Source organism: Pan paniscus, chromosome 10, assembly GCF_029289425.2.
Source record: "Pan paniscus chromosome 10, NHGRI_mPanPan1-v2.0_pri, whole genome shotgun sequence".
Classification (NCBI taxonomy): domain Eukaryota; kingdom Metazoa; phylum Chordata; class Mammalia; order Primates; family Hominidae; genus Pan; species Pan paniscus.
The window spans coordinates 19413364-19434108 of record NC_073259.2 but is presented as its reverse complement, the minus strand read 5'-3'; the positions used below and the strand labels follow the sequence as shown (position 1 = coordinate 19434108).

The 20745-nt window shown below is 43.2% G+C and overlaps 1 protein-coding gene across 2 annotated transcripts in view; it reads left to right on the top strand.

The window, feature by feature from the left end:
- The first annotated feature begins 1794 nt into the window (after nucleotides 1-1794).
- Nucleotides 1795-20745, top strand: part of GRIN2B (glutamate ionotropic receptor NMDA type subunit 2B) — a 439516-nt gene continuing 420565 nt past the window's right edge. Inside the window, exons 1-3 of one of the 2 annotated variants that reach the window (XM_034935408.4) lie at nucleotides 1795-2014; nucleotides 2354-2588; nucleotides 3593-4022. The gene's annotated coding sequence lies outside the window, so the exon portion shown is untranslated. Of the gene's footprint in view, nucleotides 2589-3592; nucleotides 4023-20745 lie in introns of both variants that reach the window. The other variant, XM_008969550.5, reaches the window with a different exon arrangement.

The following is a 20745-nucleotide window of genomic DNA, read 5'->3' as shown; positions in this document are numbered from 1 at the left end:
TGCAATAAGTTATCACCCAGTCAGTTTGATAACTGATCAAGCAAACTCTTCCATACATTGCTGAATACAGAAAATGAGAGTGGAGGGGATGGTGGTGAGGTGTCATGTCTCATTTCAAAATTCTTGCAATTTTTACAGAAATCAATTCAGGCTTGGTTGACTGAAAAATATCCCCAGAGGAGGTGGGACTTGAGCTGGAAACTGAAGAGGAGTGTGGACTCAATTAGGTGGAGGAAGTATGAGCGTTCATTCTTCCCTGTACACTTGGAAAAGTGAACAGGGTGGAATGGAATTGCAACAGGGTTCAGGTAGGGAGGAAAAGGAAAGAAAATAGAGAAGAATAGTGTAATTTTGGTGAAGGGACTGAGGATAGGAAGGGGAACGTGGGCTATGAGCCAGAAATAAAAAATATAAAAATTTAAAAAGTAGATTCAAGGTCAACCCATGAAAATCCTTGAGTGAGCTTGGATGTTATTCTGAAGGTAATGGACCAGGTAACGGTAATTTTCCTGGAAAATTCAGGGAAGAGTGTTTCAGGAAATCTCTATTAGGTTCTTGCTTTCTGCATTCTATACTCCTCTTGGAATCGGCGTTCTAACAACTGCAAACCTGCCCATAGGCAGGTGAACTTCAAAACCCTGGAGACAAATTATTAGAGGGGCTTGGGTTGGCTGTTGTGTATCAAGAGGGCACAGCAACTCTGGGGTGCTTCGACACTTCCCCAAAGTAGTGAAAGATCAGTTCTAACTCTCAGAAAAATAGAAAACCATTACTGAGAAGGAATAATTTGCATGTGAACACACTCTATTTGTGTTTTCACACAATGCTTATGTGTTCGTGTGTGTTAAATATGTTAGATTCAAAAATTAAGCCTGAGAAAAACCAGGAAACAGAAGAATTACTGTAGCTCAGAAGTATGAGTAGTCTGGTCTACAGGACAGCAAAAACATATCTGATGGCTTCTACAGACTAAAGTTCCAAGCCACTAGGTATATCCACTCACACAGCCTTCTCTCCTGTGCGTTTGTATGGCCGCTTCTCAGGAATGCTGGTGAGAAGCCCATGATATAACCAATATGAAAATGTTCCACCACTGTAGTATTCTAGATATTTGAAAAGACAATGGATGAGAATGAAAATGATGCATATAGAATAATATTAATGTTAAAAGTAAACAATACTACAGGTGGTGATAAGGGCTATTAAAATATAAGAGTTCAATAGGAAGAGAAATGAATGGATGTTTGCCTTTTCAAAGAGGGTGGGTTTGTAAATGCCAGGAAATCCAGTTTCCTTTAGGGATTATTCACGGGCCTCACCATCTTCTCTTCTCAAGGCATTTAAATAACAGGATCCACTTTAATAAAAAATGTCAAACTCCTCACGCCTTCACTAGCAGCCAGAAAAGCACGCGTATGGTCTATACTATACAATTTAGCCACGAATGACACCTGCTTTGCTTTGTTTTCTATTGTGTTAGGCGTCAGCCTCGTGTGCTCAGATAGATCTTAAGCTCCTTGAAGGCAAGAAAGAACCCGGTCCCAGACTGCGTCCGACACACAGAATGCTCGTAGGAAGCACAGGCTGATTTATGGAAAATACGGCAAGGGTCTTCAATTTCGAACTACAGCTCCGCCTTGGAGATGCTTTCCGCAGCCCGCGGGCCGCCCACGAGGGGCACTGTCTAGCTCCCCTCGTCCCTCAGCCGCTCTCCGTCGGTGCTGTTCCCCGCTGCGGCCGGGAGGAGGCGCCACGGACTCGGGCTAAGCTTCTTCCCCCTTCCGTCCCCCTTCCATCCCCCTTCCCACCCCACTTCCCCAGCACATGACGTGGGAAGCTGCCTCCGCCAGAGTCTTAGCAAGAGGAGTGAGGGGGTGCAGGGGCTTGGGGGTGGGGTGGGGTGGGGGGTGTGCAGAAAGAGGACACGCGCGCTCACACCCGCCCCTGGGAGCAGAAGCAGTATCTTCCCCAGCTTCGTGGGTTTCTCCTCCCCCCCGGAGTCAGGGTGTGCGAGGTAGGGGGTGTGTGTGTGTCTGTGTGTGTGTGCGCGGCACGTTTTTGAGTGTGAGACCCAAATCCAGACCAGGCAACCTGCGTTCCCCGCGCCTCCCCCCGTCCCCGGTGATTAATACCCATTTTTCTGACGCTCCCCTCCTCCCCTCCTGCTCTCCCTCTCCGGCTGCCGCGCGGTTGACTTGCACAGCCTGCCCCCGCCCGCTTCCCTTCCCCCGGCTCCGATCCTCACCAACTGGAATCTGGGCTCCTGCCTCTCCACCCCCTACCTCTTTTTGAGAAAGGAAGGTTCCCCCCACCCCCTTTCAAAAACCACTTCCTCCGGCTTCTTCACCTCTAGGAAATCTCGGGGCTTCGCTCTATCGAGAGTGCTCGTCAAGGGTGATTCTTGATCACCACCATCCAGTAGTGCTGGCGTCCGAATGCATATCCTTTTGCCCTGCAAAGAAGAGTCATGAACTTCAAAACCCCCGAGACGGATCATTAATCCTGCTTTGCAGGAAAGGAAAACCCTCCATTCCCAGCCACCGGCCACCCCTCTCCGCAGACTGCAACCGCGGAGGCGCTCGGAGCCGGTACGTAAAGATGGGCTTTGGAGTCTCTCCTTTGAATGTAGGGGTTTGGGGGTGTCAGGCAGATAAAGGGTCGAAGCCGTGAAATCGTGAACCAATCTGGCATGAGGTAAAGCTCTGAAATCCAGCAGAACCCGGCACTTGCTAATTTGGACGTGGCTTTTTTAAAGGTTTTTTTTTTTTTGTGGGGGAGGGGGTGCTGTGACTGGGTAGGGCTGTCTCTGGTCTTTTGGGGGGTTTCATCCCTTCACCTAGCAGAGGGGCAGGGCAGCGGCGCCCCGGGCCGGACCCACGCGCCGAGCCCATCCGTCCAATCGACACGTTGCAGGTGAAGCCCCGTGCGCTGCACCTCAGCGCGGCGGCAGCGTGAGTGTGCGCGGGGGTGAGTGTGCGCGGGGGTGAGTGTGCGCGGGGGTGAGTGTGAGTGCGCGCGGGGCGCGTGCGCGTCGGGGGCGTGTGTGCGCGCGTGTCAGTGTGCCCCTTCCAAGAAATGCCCAGTATGCACCCCGTGCACAATCAGAACCCATTCAGCACAAGCCCGGGGTGGGAGGCGGCGCTGCTGCTGGAGGCGATGGGGAGAGCGAGACAGACATGTCAGCAGCAATGCAGATGGGGCTGGGGGCCGCACTCGCTGGCGAGTTAAGTGGGAATTGTGTTTCTGCGTGTGTGTGAGTGTGTGTTGCTGTATGGTGCCGCTTCTCCCCCCCTTCCTCCTTCCTTCCCACTTCCCTCCTTCGCTCGCTCCCTCCCTCTCTCCTCTTCCATTCAGGTTGGCTTTCCCACCTCTCATCCGTGCCTGTCCCAGGAATGGTATAGCCAGACCTTTTCTGAATTATTTATAGACCGGTACCAGCTGTTTTCAATTCCTCTCGTGTGCACTCTGTGGGAAATGCGGGGTTTCCTCCCCCCTTTCCTTAAAACGAATTGATATCTTTTTCGGAATGCATTTTTCTCACCCTCCGGGGGACACGCGAATCAAGCCCTGACCGCCTCTTTTTCCCCCTTAGGAAGGGGACGCTTTGGGAATGACCATGCTCCACCGAGGGACGGAGCCGGCCCCCAGCTTCTCCACACAGAGCCTCCTCCACTAACGCTCCAAAAACCAAAAACCGTAATTGCCAGAAGAAGCGTTAAAAATCTATTCCAGCCACTAACCTCACATGCACACGGAATAATTACTCTGGATTCTGCATTGTGAGCTGCTCTCCATACCCTGAATTACCTTTGAATTAAATCTTTTTTTTTTTTGAATTTGCATCTCTTCAAGACACAAGATTAAAACAAAATTTACACTAAATTGGATTTTAAATTATCTTCCGTTCATTTATCCTTCGTCTTTCTTATGTGGATATGCAAGCGAGAAGAAGGGACTGGACATTCCCAACATGCTCACTCCCTTAATCTGTCCGTCTAGAGGTTTGGCTTCTACAAACCAAGGTAGGGCAAATTCTATTTTATTTTTTCCTCACCTGGGGTAGGGATTCCTCCTTTTATCTATCTCTTCGAGTCCCTCAAGTGGATCTTTTTGGAAGAAAAGGTCACAAGATATGAAAATAATGCTGTTTTGGGAAAAAAGGCTTATTACAAAGAAGGAAATCTCCCATGTTTTTTCTTTTTTTTCTCTCATCAAACAGGTTTTGGGCTTTTGGGGGGCAGTGGGGGGTGGATGTATGTAGGCACAAAAGATGTTGGATGGCATCAGGGGAATGTATCTGTATCTATAGACATAGCCAGCCAGGAGACCTGTGTGATTTTCCAGTTAAATAGCATTTTATTCACCCAGAACTAAAGCTCCGATTTTTATGGGAATCTAGAAATCCTTTTTTTTTTTTAGGTTGGCTTTATTCCCCTTGTCACCTTCATGCCTCTCTCCCTGTCTCCTGTCTTTACCTTCCTAGGCATCCTTTCTATGCCCTTTAAAACAGATAAAAATAATGATTGAGATTACTGTGATTGTTGCCCTGAAATCCACTTGCTGTCTAAAGGGTTGACACGGGGCCCAGAGATCCCGGGAGGCCTATTGCAGAGGGGTAGGTCTAGGTGGGGATCGGGCTGGTCTCAGAACACCTGGAATTGAAGGATGCTGCAGGTTAAACGACTTAAATCTTAAGCTCGGAAAGGAGGAATTCTGTCAGTATTCTGCTTTTAATTTGTATTTTTTCCTGTGCTATTATTTTTGAGCTGTAAATTTCTCCTTCTGTCTACACATCTATTTATACCCACACATCCTCCAAGCAAACTGTTACTTCCACGCTCTTGCAAAATGGCTATCTTGCAGAGTTCTAAAATGCTGTGCATGTGGAAGGGGTGCAGAATTCGACACGTGAGTCTTTGTGTTAAACAAAGAGATGTGCTGTTTGCATGTATTAGTCTTGTACCCTCAAAAATGGAATTAATACTTTAACATTTTCCCTTTCATCAATTTTTACAATATGTGAAATGTGATTAGGCAGTATTTTAATGTACTTGAGAAGAGAAATAGCAGGAGAAATGGAAAAGACTTAGCTAATGACTCTTCAGCTAGTCACTCATGCATTCTAAGACAACTCTTGAGAGAATCAGATCATTCATGGGTTGGAGGGCCATGATGGTGAGTGGGCTGCTCCTTTCCTTGCTCCACTGACCATATGTCCCTGAACTCTGAAGGCGTCTAAATGCAGGGATCAGGTTGGGATAAAGATCTCCAAAAACATGTAGCAGAATCATTAGCATCATTATTTTTCCTAAAAGTATTACCACCACCCCAACACACACACAATTTTTTTTTCTGGCATTTTAAAACAACAATTCTTTGATAATCCAAAATACCAAAGGGATGTGGGGAAGAGGTGAAAGATCTTTGTCGCTCAACATGACAGTAGATGATAGTTCTTCATTGTCCAGAAAGGATAGATGTAATCCAAATTCACTATCCCCCTTCTCTAGGTTTCATTCTTTTGAGTTTTACTGCTGAAATGCTACTTTGTAACCATGGTGTAATCAGAGTGAGAGGGTGGGATCCCACTTTGAACCATGTTCTCACCATGTCTACAAATGGCTGAGGTTATCTGGTGTGTGCTCACCTTAGAGACACCTGAGCTCATTCTCCATCTGCTTCCACTCCAAGTAGGAGGATGAACTCTTAATTTGACTTCAAAATAGAAAAGAGGTATGGGTGAGAAAGGCAGCTCCATGTGCAATGCTTTCATACATACAGATGGACAAGGAGAGGAGGGCATTGATGGGGCACAGGGCCCCTTTTGCATCCCCAGTGCCACAGCACCAGTACTCTACACCCAGTAGGTCCTTTGGAATGTTCGTTTGTTGGTGATGGGTTTGACAAGGATGCTGTTTGACAGGATCTCAGCTACCTCATTTATCTTGAATGCCAATGGATGAAGCCAGGTTCCAGGCTATCATTAGTTGTCCCTAAGACTAGGCGAGGTTGAAAGGGGAGGGAGTTGAGGAAGAGAGGAAAAAGTGGGTGGGGAAGCTATAAAGGGAAAGGAGAGGTAATCCAACTGGAAGAGGCTTGTTAAGATTCAAGGAGGAATCGCCACAGGTGGTCTGTGCCTTTTCACCATGCAAAGCCATTTTGGAGACCCTGATGAGGAAGCAGGTGTTCCCCATCCTCGCAGGCAGTCTCTGTGAGGCTGTGACTCAGTGGTGCTCTGAGCCATCTCAGGGCCTTTGTTCTCGCCCCCTTTTTCCCCCTCACAGCACAGAGCTGACTGGGTTCTATTTTGTCTTTTCTCCTTCTGCCAGCCCCCTTACAGTGTGGGTGACATGGGAAAGAAAGGTGGCGGCTGGTGGGAGGAAGAGCAAATTTAATTTCAATCGAGGAACCTCCATGATGTGCAATTAAGAAAAATAATAATAATGGGAAATAAAGACTTCCCAGGACACAGTTAAGGACATTAGGTGGGTGATTTCAAGAGAAGCAGAACAACATGGTTATCTTCTATGTCTGTTTCAGGTGTGGCAGAGCATGGCGGATCTGTGAACACAGAGTGATGTGGCAGTTTAGAGTTAGGTGTTACATGTGAGGAGAGGAGCCGGGAGTACCACTGGATTGTCTAATTTTTCCTCTCCCGTTGGTTCCATCCCTAGCAAGCCTGTCTGTCTGAAGATCCATGCTTTGCTAACGTATATATGCAATTTTTGCCAGGGATGGACGCAGGCAGAGAGAATCAATAAGAAGGTGAAATGACAGGAAAGGAGGGGAAAGAGAAAAAATCCTCTATTCAATACTTTGCACACCAAGTGCTTTTCTTTAAGGCTGATTGAGAAGAGCGACTTCCTCTGGAGAAGGGATGAACAGCAGGAACCTTGATTTTGTGTTCTTGGTTTACCTCCAGAAAGATAGCTTTGGAATCTTGACTGTCTTCCCTGACCTTCATGTACATTCACCCAGCCTTGTGTGGGGAGAGGCAGGGGGCACCTGGGAGGTGGGCAAATGGACTGAAATTGGCTGGTGGAATGAGGGGTGTTTGGGAGAAACAGGACTGAGCTGATGCATCCCTTGGCCACAATATTACCTTGTAAAACATTCTTCCAGTTCCTCCATGAATACAATAAACCCTGGGGGCAGGATTTTTTTTTTTCTATCTTGTTTAAGAATCTGAAAACAAAGGTGACATATATACTACTAACAGGTTAAAGTAAAAAAATTGTTAATATTTATGGGCTATAAATAATATTGATGGACTATAAAAGGAGACAGGTGAAAGGACAAATTGTATGGGAAGAAATCATAATCCCAAATCAGCATGTAGAAGCTAGGGAAGAGAAAAAAGCCAGGGTTGAACTCACCATTCTAAAGATGGGAAAACTGTTGTTCCAAACGATAGTCTTGTGTCTTTAATATTGAAGACTGGGGCCGACAAAACCACTCATCTTGTGTATTTTGTTGGAGTCAAAAGTAGCTGAGCTGGAAAAATGAAGCTCCTCCTTTTCCTCAGTGCCATTCTACACCATCCTTAGGAATTCTAGAAATTTCTTCCTTTCAGTAAACTACATTTTCAGTCGCTGCTCCTGTGCACATGATTGGATGCCAGTATTGTCTCTCATTGTAAATAAATATAGATCAAAAGAGTTACTGGTCTAATGAATTGTTCGCATTTATTAAAGTGCATCTCCTCTTTGCAACCACAAGAAGAAGTCTCCAGGGAGAGTAGATTAGTGGTTGAATTGATATCTTCCAGAAGGAGGCCAAAGCTAGAACAGAATGTTGTCGGGATGAAAGAGCAGGCATAGCTCAGAGAAGGTGGGTTTTTGAGGTTCACCTGCGGCTGTTAATGGTGCCTGTGGCCATTACACAGAATCCATTGTGCTGTGAACATTTTGGGGGATTGTGAACCCAGCAAGGTGTGTTTATGAACCTTTAATTGTTTTCTTGATGTTCTCCACCTTATTTTTGGTCTTTTCACTTCCTAGTACTTTCAGCAGAGGTTGGCAGAGAAGGGACCTCATGCACGTCTACCTTGTCCCCTTGGTGAAACTCTCCATGGCTGCCCCAGGCTGTGGAATTGCCTTCCTTTCTGGTCTTCACCAGCATGTGCTCATGCTTCTTAGTTTATCCTGACTTTGTTTATATGCCCTGTTTCCCTAAGAAGTTTGTGCACTCCTCAAGGGCAGGGAGAGATGTTTTATTCATCTTAGAATCATTTGTACTTAGCGTAGTGACTAGCACATAATAGATTATCAGAAAATGTTAAATAAATGAACAGAGAAAGGAAGTGAGATATTAATTAGTTGATGATGCTACCTGTTTGTTCTGTTGGGTTTAGGAAGGGTTAAAGTTTTGTTGTTAGATGAGATCGAGAATATCAGAGCTATGTGATACTTTAGAAAGCATCTACTCTGAATTTCTCATTTAATAAAGAAACTGAGATCCAGGGACATTAAGTGATTTTCCTAAGGTTGTATAACTTCTTAGCACTAGTGCTTTGTACACCATGCCATTGATTAGAGTGAAATGCAGAGTTATCTGTGGATTTTAAATATCTACGTCAGTGCTGCTCTAACTTTATCGTATATTAAAATCATCTGGAGATTTTGTGAAACTGCATATTCTAATTCAGTAAACCTGGGCTGGGGCTCCACATTTTGCATTTCTAATGAGCTATCAGTTGACGCCAGAGTTGCTGGACCACGCTTCACAGGTCTACACCATCCCTGCTTTTGATTACAGACCATGGTTAGTGGCCTTTGCACCAGAACATTGGCAGTTGTGCTTGTATTCTACTTTCGGGATTCCAGCACTTCTTTTTTTGTTTTATTTTGTTTTTTAAATCAGAAAGAAACCTGTATATTTAAGTTCACCCATCTCCTCTCTTCTTTCACTCTTTCCACCTATGCACATCTTTTGCCTGCTCTCTTTTCATTCTGTGCTCTCTTATTCTGATGCTTCTCATAACTGATTCCTCTCTTTCTTTTTTTTCTTCTTATGTCCTCCTGCTTTTTAGTTTATCTTTTTATTAATGTCTCTTAGTCTCTTTTACACTATTCTGTTCTTTTAACTTCATTTATTTTCATGTCTTTTGCTTTGTTCAATTATTCAACAACATTTAAGAATATTGTGCTATGAAAAAGAATTAGCTCTGTCTGTACCTGCCAGGATCTAGTGGTGTGGAGCAGGATCTAGTGGTGTAGCCCAGGATCTAGTGGTGTGGACATGTATAAAGAGATAATTATATATTTAGGTAAGATCTAAAAAGGAGAGAAATCTGGGAGAGTGAGGAGGGCTTCATGGAGGGGTTGACATTTAAATTATGTCTTGAGGAAACAATAGGAGATTTGTAGGATACAGAAAGACAGGTCATTTTACGAGGACAGAAAGCATACGAAGAGGAAAGTTGGTGTAAAAGGCAAGCCTCCCGCTCTTCCTTGCATCCCTTAACTCAAGGAAAAGAACAACACAGGAATTTGCTGCTTCTTTGATTAGGAATTTCAGATTACAAATGACAAGGTTAGAGAATAAAGCCAGGGTCGTCTTAAAAGAAGGAAGAGGCTCTAATTTCTGCTTTCATGATTGCATAGTTAGTGAAATCCTAGCATTGTTTATTAGACTTGCCTCCAGAATGAGCAAATGATACAGTTTTCATCTTAGACCACTGGATTGCAGCTAACTCTGTTGATGGCCATTACAAAGAAAGGGACAGCTGTCAGTTGGTTTGTGTCCAAAGGGAAACCTGGATCCTAGCCCAGGCCAAGCTACTCAGAATGAAGGACCAGCCTAGCCCATGTGTTTCTGGAGTAGGGAGGTAAAAAGTTGCCATGCCCTTCAGACACCAGCTGCTTTCTGTAATGGCAAAGGGAGTGATGGATGAAGAGGGATCCCATTATTCCTAGGGGATTCACAAAATGCTTTTTGGTAGTCTATTTAGAGTGGCTTGATATTTTAGAGGTTTTTACTCCTGGAGATGTCCAGGTGTGGAGATGCTGGGGAGACACCTTCAGTCACCTCTTGATTAAACTATAGCATTAGTGCCTAAGGGAAGATGGGCTTGAAATGGATGATTCCCTAAATTTATTTTCTATCTTTTTCTGCTCCTTATCCTTTTACCATTTATCTACACTTTCACCATTCTTTGTATGTTGTGGTTTGTATTTGTTTCATTAGCAGAAGAAACCTAAGCTCAGCCTGATGACTTATTAAAGATGCATTACATATAAAGACAGTACCCTGGATCTGAAGATATGTGGGTGAGTAAATTCCCACCATTGACTGACCTAAGAGTCAGGCATTCCAAGGGGACTTGAGAGGCAGAGCAGGGGAGGCACAATGATAAGGCTGTGCCCAGGGTCCCTGAGAAGGCGGTGGAGGGGAAGCAGGGCCAGCTCTCTGTGAATGGCAGACCTGGAAGGAGAGGGAAGCTACAGGCCTTGGCCCTCCTTGGAGCCCAGCTTGATGGGGAGCGTAAAGTCTGTAGTAGAGGAGCTTCCTAGATTAAGACAATTAAAGTTTCAATGAATTAACCGTCTGAACTGCTCACTCAACTCACCAACGGCAAACTATGCTGTCTACACGCCATCCTCTGTGTCTTTCCTCACTGCCTCACTCAGACTGAAAATTTCTTTCTTTAGAAAGAAATGTCAAGCTTAAAGTTCCCATTAATCTTTATATAGACCCACTCAGGGCTTCAACCACATAGAATTTCTTAGGAAATCAGATCTTGTTTCTTTTTAAGAGGGGGGACTTAAAAACAATGGCTGAATAAAAGCACTACATGGTTACAGGAAGGGAGAAGAGAGTCTTAGAAGCCTGAAGCTCAGGTGAGGACGCTCATTCTTTTTCCCATAGCTAATTGTACTCTGTGAAAATGGTCGACATTCTTAACTAATCCTCCCACCTTCTAGGGGCCGTAGTCTGGTCACACAGATGCCACAGCAGTTTGTACTTTGGATTCGAGATTAGTGTATTGGATATGTATCCAAATCCACACACACCCCACACACCTGTGCATATTAGACTTGTGTGTGGATGGATATGTTTGTGCAGTGACGTACCTACCAAATATAGTAGGCCCCAAAATCTTAAATGCATTAAATGTGTGCAATTTAGGGACAATAATGCATGTGGTCTATGTGTGTGGCACAGGATAATAGAGCAATAATGCTGACAGTCACCTTGGAGGTTACGTGTCCTCCTCGACAACCACCCTTTAAAAACTGTGAAAATAGTCCTAAGGTTGGCCATGTGGCCTAAAGCCACATAATGTGGTCAGCCACGTCCACTGACCCTCATTTCAGTACTTTCCTTTCCCGTGCCCTGCCCCCAAGAGCCCCCTTGGAATGCATGGCCCTAAATCAGCCAGTGGTGTGCATTTGCTCATCCACATAGCATCAGAGTCCGGAGTTCTCTCTTTATATGTAATGGGTCTTTAAAAATGTTAGGTTTTTCCAGGCTGTCCAGTAGCTGCCTATATGATAATGAAAGAGGTGGTGGTCTTAGGAGGTGGTGGTCTTAGGAGTCAGAAGCTTACATTTAATTCTGCTTGTGTTGCTTTATTCTGTGACCATGTACAAACTGTTGACTCTGGACCTCAATTTTCTAATTTCCATAAAGTGACAATAGTCTGAAGCAGTGATTTTGAACTCCACTTCAATAACAAAATCATCCACAGAGCTTAAACAAAAACAAATACAAAAAACTAAACAAGAATAACAACAAAGAAAAGAATGATGCCCATGCTCAGACCCTACCCCAAAGAGTTAAATTGAAATCTCTCAGGGAGGGATTCAGGCGATGGTCATTTAAAAAACTTCCCTGCAGGATTCTAATGCGAAGCCATATTTGAGAATGACTGGGCAAGATGATTGACAAGGCACCTGTTAGCTCTAAACATTATGTTACACTAGCATTTTAACATGAAGGTAAGACCTTGTCACTGTTAAACTGTTCTATGATTAGTGGAGGGTCCCTGGGCCAGAAGTTAAAAAAAAAAATGCCGTTGGGATATGACGGTACTTAGTCTACAGATTGCACCCAAGGGGTGGAACTGGGGGTTGAATTAAGGGAAGCTCTCTCAACACTAACACTGGCCTGGTGTTGAAAGTTAGGAAACTTAGGGAGAATGCTTTCCTGATGCCCTTAAAACAGGTGTGGCTGCAAAATAGGGCGAGCAGTTCTTGGTTTTGCAAACATCCTCTGTTCCACTTAGTCTTTATTGAGGGTGCCCCATTTCTTGTTTCGGAGAAAAAACCTCATTTCGGTCCTTTGTAACAGTGTAAATGTAGGAAAACTATTAATAAATGGGGCTGGCTAAGCAGACCCTGATTGATTGGTGAGGGGTGTGAATGGTGCAATTATCTGAGTGCTAGTTGGAATTCACTAGCCCTGTTGCCCTCCCTCTCAGTGCCTGAAGTAGAATATTAAAGGCACGCAGAGGAGGAAGAGGGTAGGAGGCATCAAGATGTCGTTCTTCTCTGACTGTAACTTTAATCACTGATTATTAGGCTGGCTGGGTTAATAGTTTTCTCACATCCTTCCTTTTTGGCTTACTCTCTTCCCTGTTTTAAAATAAATGTGAACCTAAATGTACAGAGGCAAGAAAAAACCCAGATTTATGAATCCGTGTCTTTAAAAAGACAAACTATAAAAGAATAAAAACACTACTTCTCTTTTGGACAGCTGCTAATAGCCATTGAAGATAAAAGAGAAAGGGTATGAGTGTGGTTTGGACTCTGGTGTTTGGTGGGCTGTGTGGTGGTGTGAGGCACTAAATATTTAGGAGAAAACTAAGACGCATACTCCTTGATTTGAATTTTTCAAATATCTACTGGCTGGCCCCACACAGGAAAAACATCCAAATCATGGAGCTACTGCAGCCTTTACCCTGGAATTTGTTACCATGCAGATAGATCAGTTTCACCCGTGAGCTCTGTGGAGCCACAATTGCTGTCTTTGTGATTCGTGGTTCTTCCTCTCGTCACCTTGTTAGAGGCTCCAGAATTGTTTCTGAGCTTGAGGGGGAATGGAGAATATTTCAGTTTTTATTTGATTTTGTTTACATCTGTATCCTGGTTTTTCCTTCAGTTCACATAGGAAGAAGGACTGCAGAAGAAATTCTACCCTGGCCAAATACAGGTGCTCAGATTTGAAAGATCTTTCCTGAGTAGGAGAATGCTACCCTTTGGATTTTTGAAGAAAGAAATACTGGATGTGTGTGTGTGTGTGTGTGTGTGTGTGTGTGTGTGTGTGTGTGTGTGTGTGTTTAGAGCCTGCATGTAGAAGATAAATCACTTTTGTTTAAAAGTGATCAAATTTGTTAAAGTGATCAAATTTATTATTTTTTTATTTTTCTGTGAAGACAAGATTTATGACTTTGTCATTTTATGTCCTCAGTGGTTAGCAGAGTGCTCTCTGCACATGGTCAGTGCTCAGAAAATGTTGGTTGTTGGTAAAGATGATGATGGAAATGAACGTGCATTGAAGATAAAGCTGACATGTTTATACCTTTTATGTTTCTATTTCCTTGCCATCCAAGCACCTCTTAATGCTTTGGGTGAGATTTACTAGAGTTGAACAGACGAAAGTATCTTCAATGCCAGCTTTAGGCTGATGAAGTGAAAATATACTCATTCCTTAGTGCCTCAGTTCTTTGAGCTTCCTTTCACATTGTGTTCGATATGGACATTTCTTCAAAAAGCTCTCTCTCATCACTAATTATGCTGTTGCCCTTCCTTTCAAATTCCATGTAAATACTGTTCATTCCTCAAGGCTCATCTCAAAGGCAGGCTCCACCATGAAGTCTTGCTTGATCTCCCCAACTAGAAGTGAACTCTCCCTTGGGAGGCCGAGGCAGGTGGATCAAGAGGTCAGGAGTTCGAGACCAGCCTGGCCAAAGTGGTGAAGCCCAATCTCTACTAAAAATACAAAAATTAGCTGGGCATGGTGGCAGTTGCCTATAATCCCAGCTACTCGGGAGGCTGAGGCAGGAGAATTGCTTGAATCTGGGAGGCAGAGGTTGCAGTGAGCTGAGATTGCACCACTGCACTCCAGCCTGGACTGTCTGGAATAAATGGGATCATGGTTACCTTCTCAACCTCTCCTTTTTATTATGTACCCATTTGCAAAGCTGCTTTGATTTCAACATAAAATTCAAGTTTGACACTGAAACTCATAAATGATCTTTCAGTAACCATTGCAGGCAATCTAGTTTATTGATAAGTCTGCATTTACGCAACTGAGACAGAGATTAGGAAAAGGAGTGAGAAGGTCCTGGAATTATGTAATCAGAATTTGTATATCCTTTAAAGATAAGAAGTGGAATGAAAATGCTAAGAATTATTGCTCTCAGTCTAAATATAGTTATCTATAAGGAATTGCCTTGCCTTTGCTTGAGACAAATTTCTATTGAAAATTATATTCTAGATTATGCCAATTATATTCTAGATTATATTAATGCACATTACTCAATCCTCACCACAAGGCTGACATTATTTCTGTTTCTCAGATAAACTGAGGAGTAGAGAGCTGAATGTTACACAGCTATAAGGAGCAAACCAGGGTTCCAACTTACATCTTCTGATTCTAACCCCTGACTCTTTAAATTATATAGAGTTGCTTCCATGTTAAAAAAGATAAAGGTTTATGTTGCATGTAGGGAACTCATGAACAGCATGTACTTGGAAACTTCAGCTAAAGTGATTTTCTTCTAGATCCCTTCTCTTGGGGCTTTGCTGTTGGTAAAAGGCAAAGTTGTTTTAAACTGAAAAAATGGATCCCTACAAAATAGTTGATTTCTGGACCTTAATTTAATTCAGTGAGGATGAAGGATGAGAAACTCATGGTACTGGCCATAAGCATCTCATTCATTTCACATATGGCTAAGGCCTGGGCATCATCATCTTAGCCTACCCCTACCATTCTGTAAATATATTTCACCTCTGAACTTGAAGACTCTGGTTCCTCTAAGAGGGAAGGAACAATCTACTTCTCTCTGATCATGTAATCTTGGATATTTTGAAGATTCTCCATTTTCTTGCATCTATTTCTTTCTCAAACCCATTTGCAAACTACTCCTTTGAATAGAGACTAATGGTTAAGTGCAAGAGAATGGCAGTCATAAGTACGGCTTTGTGCTTGGATTTTACTATTAACAGGGGTCATCATTGTTAAAGAGGAAATTCCAAAAAGGACATGAGTGAGCTAGTTTTGTTTCAAATATCTCTATCAGCTATTAACTCGGAGGGCAGTTTTATAGAAAATAAATATAAAATACAAAGGTTAAATTCCTCATATCTTTTCTTTCTATTATGAAAGAGGATATATATTGGTGCCACATGGAGTGCCTTAACTTTACCACATGCATATTTTAAAAAGGCCTTTCAGTAATTTGAAGCAAGGTGGAATTGAGGAGAGAGGCACTGGTCTTTGGCCCTGTTGAGCAGATCCCATCTTGGCCCCACCCTGGCCAGCACTGTGTGAGGCAAACTATACAACCTTGCTGAACTCACTTCCTCATCTGTAAAATGAGGTCTTTAGGGGAGCCAGTTATCGTGTTGACCCCTGTAAAGATGTCATTTTGTGGATTGAATGAGGAAATGTAAAAAATCTCCTCAACCATAAGTGTAATATACACATGTGCTATATGAAATAATAATTAATAACTGCATCCTGCTCCAAATAGCCGGTTTTCAATGTATGATGTGGCCTTGAATTCAATACATCCACTCTCAGTGAACAAGAAAATGGAAAATATTTAATGGGCAAGACATGCTGTGAGTGGTGAGGTACGCAGCATTCTGAATGCAGAGTGGCACCTAGACATTGTGACCTGCAGTTTTTAATCTTTGGTCTATGTCTCCTTCCCAGGTTCTCTTTCACAGTATTTTATTGAGAAAACTAGATAAATACTTGTCAGAAAGGAGAGCAAAACTAATCTTTCTAGCTTTATGTGTGAAACTGTTTTTTCCAGGCTTATCTTTTATCTTTACATGATCCAAGAAGTAAAGAGATGGAGATGGTGACACAGGCAGGGGCAAGGGATACTGTGAAAGGCTGATTTACACTCCAGGCCTTTGCTCATGCCTCTTGCTCTGACTGCAGTGCCCTCCCCACCTCCCCTCATGCCTGCAAGTTTCAGCTCAGGGATCCTCAGCTCCAGGTCTTCCTGTCGCCCACAGACTGGAATCACTGGCCTCTTCCTGCTCCCATAGCCCACCCTGGGATGTGAAAGGACTGCTATCGTGTCTCTATCCATCCCACCTCCCGATGTGAATTTCTCAAGGGGAGAAACAGCATCCACCCTCATGTCCTGGTGTGTGCCTAACAGAATGCTGGCACACCATAGACGTTTAATGGATGGCTGCTACTTTGTTGTGAGCACCTACAGGTTCTGTGCTTAGTGCTTTCCATGAATTGATCAATTTAACCCTTTCAAACATCCATAGAGGTATGTAAATTTATCTGCATTTCACAGATGAGGATACTAAGACATGAAGACATTAAAAGCTTGCTTTGCTTAAATGGCACAACCAGGATTTGAACTGGGCGTTTTGGCTCAAGTTCATACTCTTAAACTCTTTGCTCTAAGCTTTGTAGTAAATGTTTATGGTTGACTTGATGCTCAGAGACTTAAAAGAAACATACTGTGTGTCTGGTTCTACATAATGAAGAGAGTGGAGAAAGAGAAGGGTGCACAGCAGGATTCGAAAGGTGGTTAGGACCTGGACTTCTGTGAATGATTTGTGGACCTCTTTCTTCTGATGTGCTCATTAGCTATAGGACACAGCCAAGACAGTCTTCCAGAAATGCACAGGAGTGTAATTAATGTAATTGTTGAGTTATGCAGAAGGTGAAATGAGTTGTATTTTCAGCACTTGTACTTCCTCAGCTCCTTGCTGTCATCTTGGGTTTTTTACATTTTCCCTGCTACTGTCTTCTCCACCTTTCTTTCTGCAGTGTAACATGGTGGCAGAGGCAGAAAATGGTGGTTTTTCTCCTGAGCAAGAACTCAGGAGTCATACTGCCAGGGTTCATGTTCTGACCCTTGTTCATTTATTGGGCAAATGTCTTTATTTCTCTGTACTCTCAGATTCCTTATCCATCAAATGGAGTATTAATAATTCTGGGTTTTTAGAGTTACTGTGAGAATCAGGTGAGTTATTTCACTTTCAACAATACTTGTCACAGAGTAGGCATTGTATAAGTATTAATTATCATGACTTCCCCTGTTTCCAACCCACTAGGTATTCGATCAGAGCTAGTTTGGGTGGTGCAGTGTGATGCTTAGTTGTCCCATGTAGAGGGCCAGCAGTCATTTCTGAATTAGAAGCTTCCAGATCAAGTCTGACTTCTTTGAGTATCTCATCAAATTACATCTGGCAAGAAAAGACAATCTGGCCACGAGGTGCCATGTTTCTAGAATATTTAGAGAACATGAATTTTTAGTACAAAAATGCAGAAGATACAAATGGAAACCAATTAATTGAGGATTTAAAGTTTCAAGTGAGCCTAGGACAAAGTCACCATGAACTGATCACACATGAAAAACTGTAAGGAAAACTAAAACAAGCCAAAACTTGAGAAAGAAAAGGAAGGTTTTCAATGAAGGAAGACAACAGAGGCAAAGACAAACCAAATTGGACGTAATAATATTGATCACTTACATTTCTAAAGCTTGATAGTGTGTCAATAGCTTTCTCATATATACTGTCTTCCTCATACATTATTTGGTCTTCCCGAGAACTCATCAGGAGGAATTCTGGGCATGAACTATTAACCCTATTTTAAAGGTGAGGAAACTGAGGTACAAAGTACTCTAGTGATATAAAGTGCTCTAATGATTGCCCAAAATCATGCAGTCAAGAGGAAGAAAAAGGTAGAATTCAAGCCCAGCTTTTCTGAATCTCATGTCCGGGGCTCTTTCTCCTCTGCAGGTGCCTTGAGATAGTTTAGGAGATCAGCTTGCTCTCCTAGATGAGAAAGTCTGGAGGAATCCTGCTCGGATAAACAAAGGGCTTATTCTAAAAAGAAAGCCACTTCAGTGGGAAGGTAGGCATCTTCAGAAATGGTAAAAGTTGTGAAATCTGAGAAGAAAGATTGACATATCATGCAAAAGATTTAAGACTTTAGGAGCGATGGAATTATTACCATTTTACCTCTCTATCTTTACTTTCCAAAATTTCCACAATAAAGCATATCATTTTTATATTTAGAAAAGATGATTAGGAAATAAAAAATGAAAAACTTTAGTTATATGAGAAATTAAAGGGAAAGCAGTAAAAGCCATCTCCATAAGAACAAGAAGTATATCTTTAATTTCTTAGAAATATAATTGGGAACTGGTAACTAACATACAATCACACACGTGTGTGTGTGTGTGTGTGTGTATGGTGTGTAATCTGGATTCTAGCATGAGTTAGGGAACACAAGACCAATATAAAATTGGAGAGGATTTTAAAACATTAATTAAGGAGAATATGATAAATAACCCCAGGTCTTCATGACAGATTGTAAAATGTCTTTAACAAAGAAGTGGCCAGTGCAGGGCCAAAGGCTGCCATTTGGGAAAATCACAGAGGACTGGAAAGATCTCTGAGAGCCAGTGTATAACCTTCTTTGAAAAAAGAGATGATGGCTAGAAATTACAAACTCATAAGCATAAATACTAGGTTGCAAAAAATATCAAACCTTTCAGTTACCTTAAAGAGACCAGGGCTAGGAACCCTCAAAATGACTTTTTAAAGAACAAATCCTATTAGATCTGGGGCTCTGTGAGAATTTCAGGCTTGGCAGGCTGCAGGAAACTGATATATATAATTAAGGAAAAGTAAGAAAAGTTTAAGATCTGGCTTATCCTGAGATTCTACTTTCTAAACAGGGAAAATGGGGTGGGTTAAATAGATGGTGCTCAAAATGGAGTGACGGCAGTGGCTGCCAGCTAGGGCAATGCCAAAGATGCTATGTGGTTCTCACCTGGGGGAGCTTGGACCCAACCTATATTAACATTCTCAACAAAGGTGGGAACAGTTAAGTACTGTGCCTGCTTCTCAGGTCTGAACAAAGAAGGCTGAGCTCCTGCTGAGGAATGAGGTGTTCTGCGAGTCAGCTTTGCACCGCTGCCATCACAAACAGCCTGGCTTACAGCCTGTGAAGTCCATGCTGCCCTCCTTGACCCCCAAACCCGCTTCATCTTTGCTGCCTTCCCACTTCTACCCTGACCTTTATTCCACACATTTAAGCAGCAATTCCCAAAATGAATGTTCTGAATCCTCTTCCCTGAAAAATCTACTTTTGTGCCAATGCCTCAAATTCCACATGAAGTATTATTAGGGGACTTAGCATCCCTGAAGCCCATCTATGAATGGCAGGTTAAGAGCCTTTGCTCTGGACTATGTTTCCAGGGCACACCCTGGCAAATATTCCTCTGGTTACTTGTCTCTAGAAGGTGAAGACTTTGGAGAACAGCTTTTCCTTGCAATCCTGACTTTTTTGTCTTTCAAGATTAACCCACCGCATGGATTCATTTATAGGATGTTTATGAAGGTTTGTGGCCAAGGGCAGGGCCTCTTTGCTGTGGAATCAAATTTAATGCCTATCCTCCAAGAGCTCACACAAACCAGGAGCTGAGATTTGGGCAAAAATGTCTAGAGAAGAAGGCAGAATTGATGGTGTCTTTAAGGTGGCAGAAATCAAGTAATGTAGGAGCCCAGCTATCTGGCCCAGACACGGGTGAGCCAACGTGACCACCCAGGGATAGGGGATGCAAGTACTTAGGAAGGGATGAATGTGATTCAGATAATATTGGAATAGAGGAATACTAGCTTTCTTTATAATTGTCTACTATGTTAGCCACCTCCCAATCCACCCTAATGGACTCTGACTCTTGTCTAAGGCCCTGAGAACAAATTCTAGCCACAGCCAGAGATTAAGTCTCCATCAGGACCCCAGGGTGAAGATTTCTTAAAATTTCTCGTAAGGTTCTCCTCCCCTCTCAAAGTTGATATTCAGTGGATTCTCTCTTTACCTTTCCCACCATGGGAGATTTGTCTCTATTTCCTCCTGGGTGCCAAGCAGTGCCTTACAAGGACAGCTGAGTCCTGGCACCCTCAGGATCCTGGGCTGGTACTGCTGTGGCTTTTACACCAAGGCAAGCCTAGATCTTGAATATTCAACATCTAGAAGTAAAGATGGGAGCCCTAGTGCCACTCCCCAGAGAGGCAGCCCATGGGAGTCAAAAGCTGGGTCTTTGGTGTCAAAGGGACTTGAGTTCAGAATCCTGGAATTGCCACCGAGTGACTTTGGGTAAGGCATTTCAACTTTTGACTGCCAGCTTTTCCTCTGCTGTAAAATGCAGGTTATGTGAAGGTTAGATGAGGTGAAGTATGTAAAGCGCCTGGAACTGAGCTCTCTGCCTCTCTTGTCCATATCCTGTGAGTAACGCTGCCGATTTCTCAGTACGGTAGGAAAAAGCAAAAGGGATGGTCCTTGCTGGCCTTCTCCATCTTCTTTTGTTTTTCTTACATAAATGCCTACCCAAGCCTGTGCCTCAACGACCCTCCACTACAGCTGTCATGCCGCGGAGAATTGCAGAAGCTGGGTGCGTTCATTTCTGCTGATGAGGGAGATGGAGTAAAGTGTATGAAACCGAGTGCCTAGGAGAGCCTCAGGAAATTGGGAGTGTTACAGAATAAGCCCAGAAATTAGGTGTGTCCAAGGGGGCGATCCAGA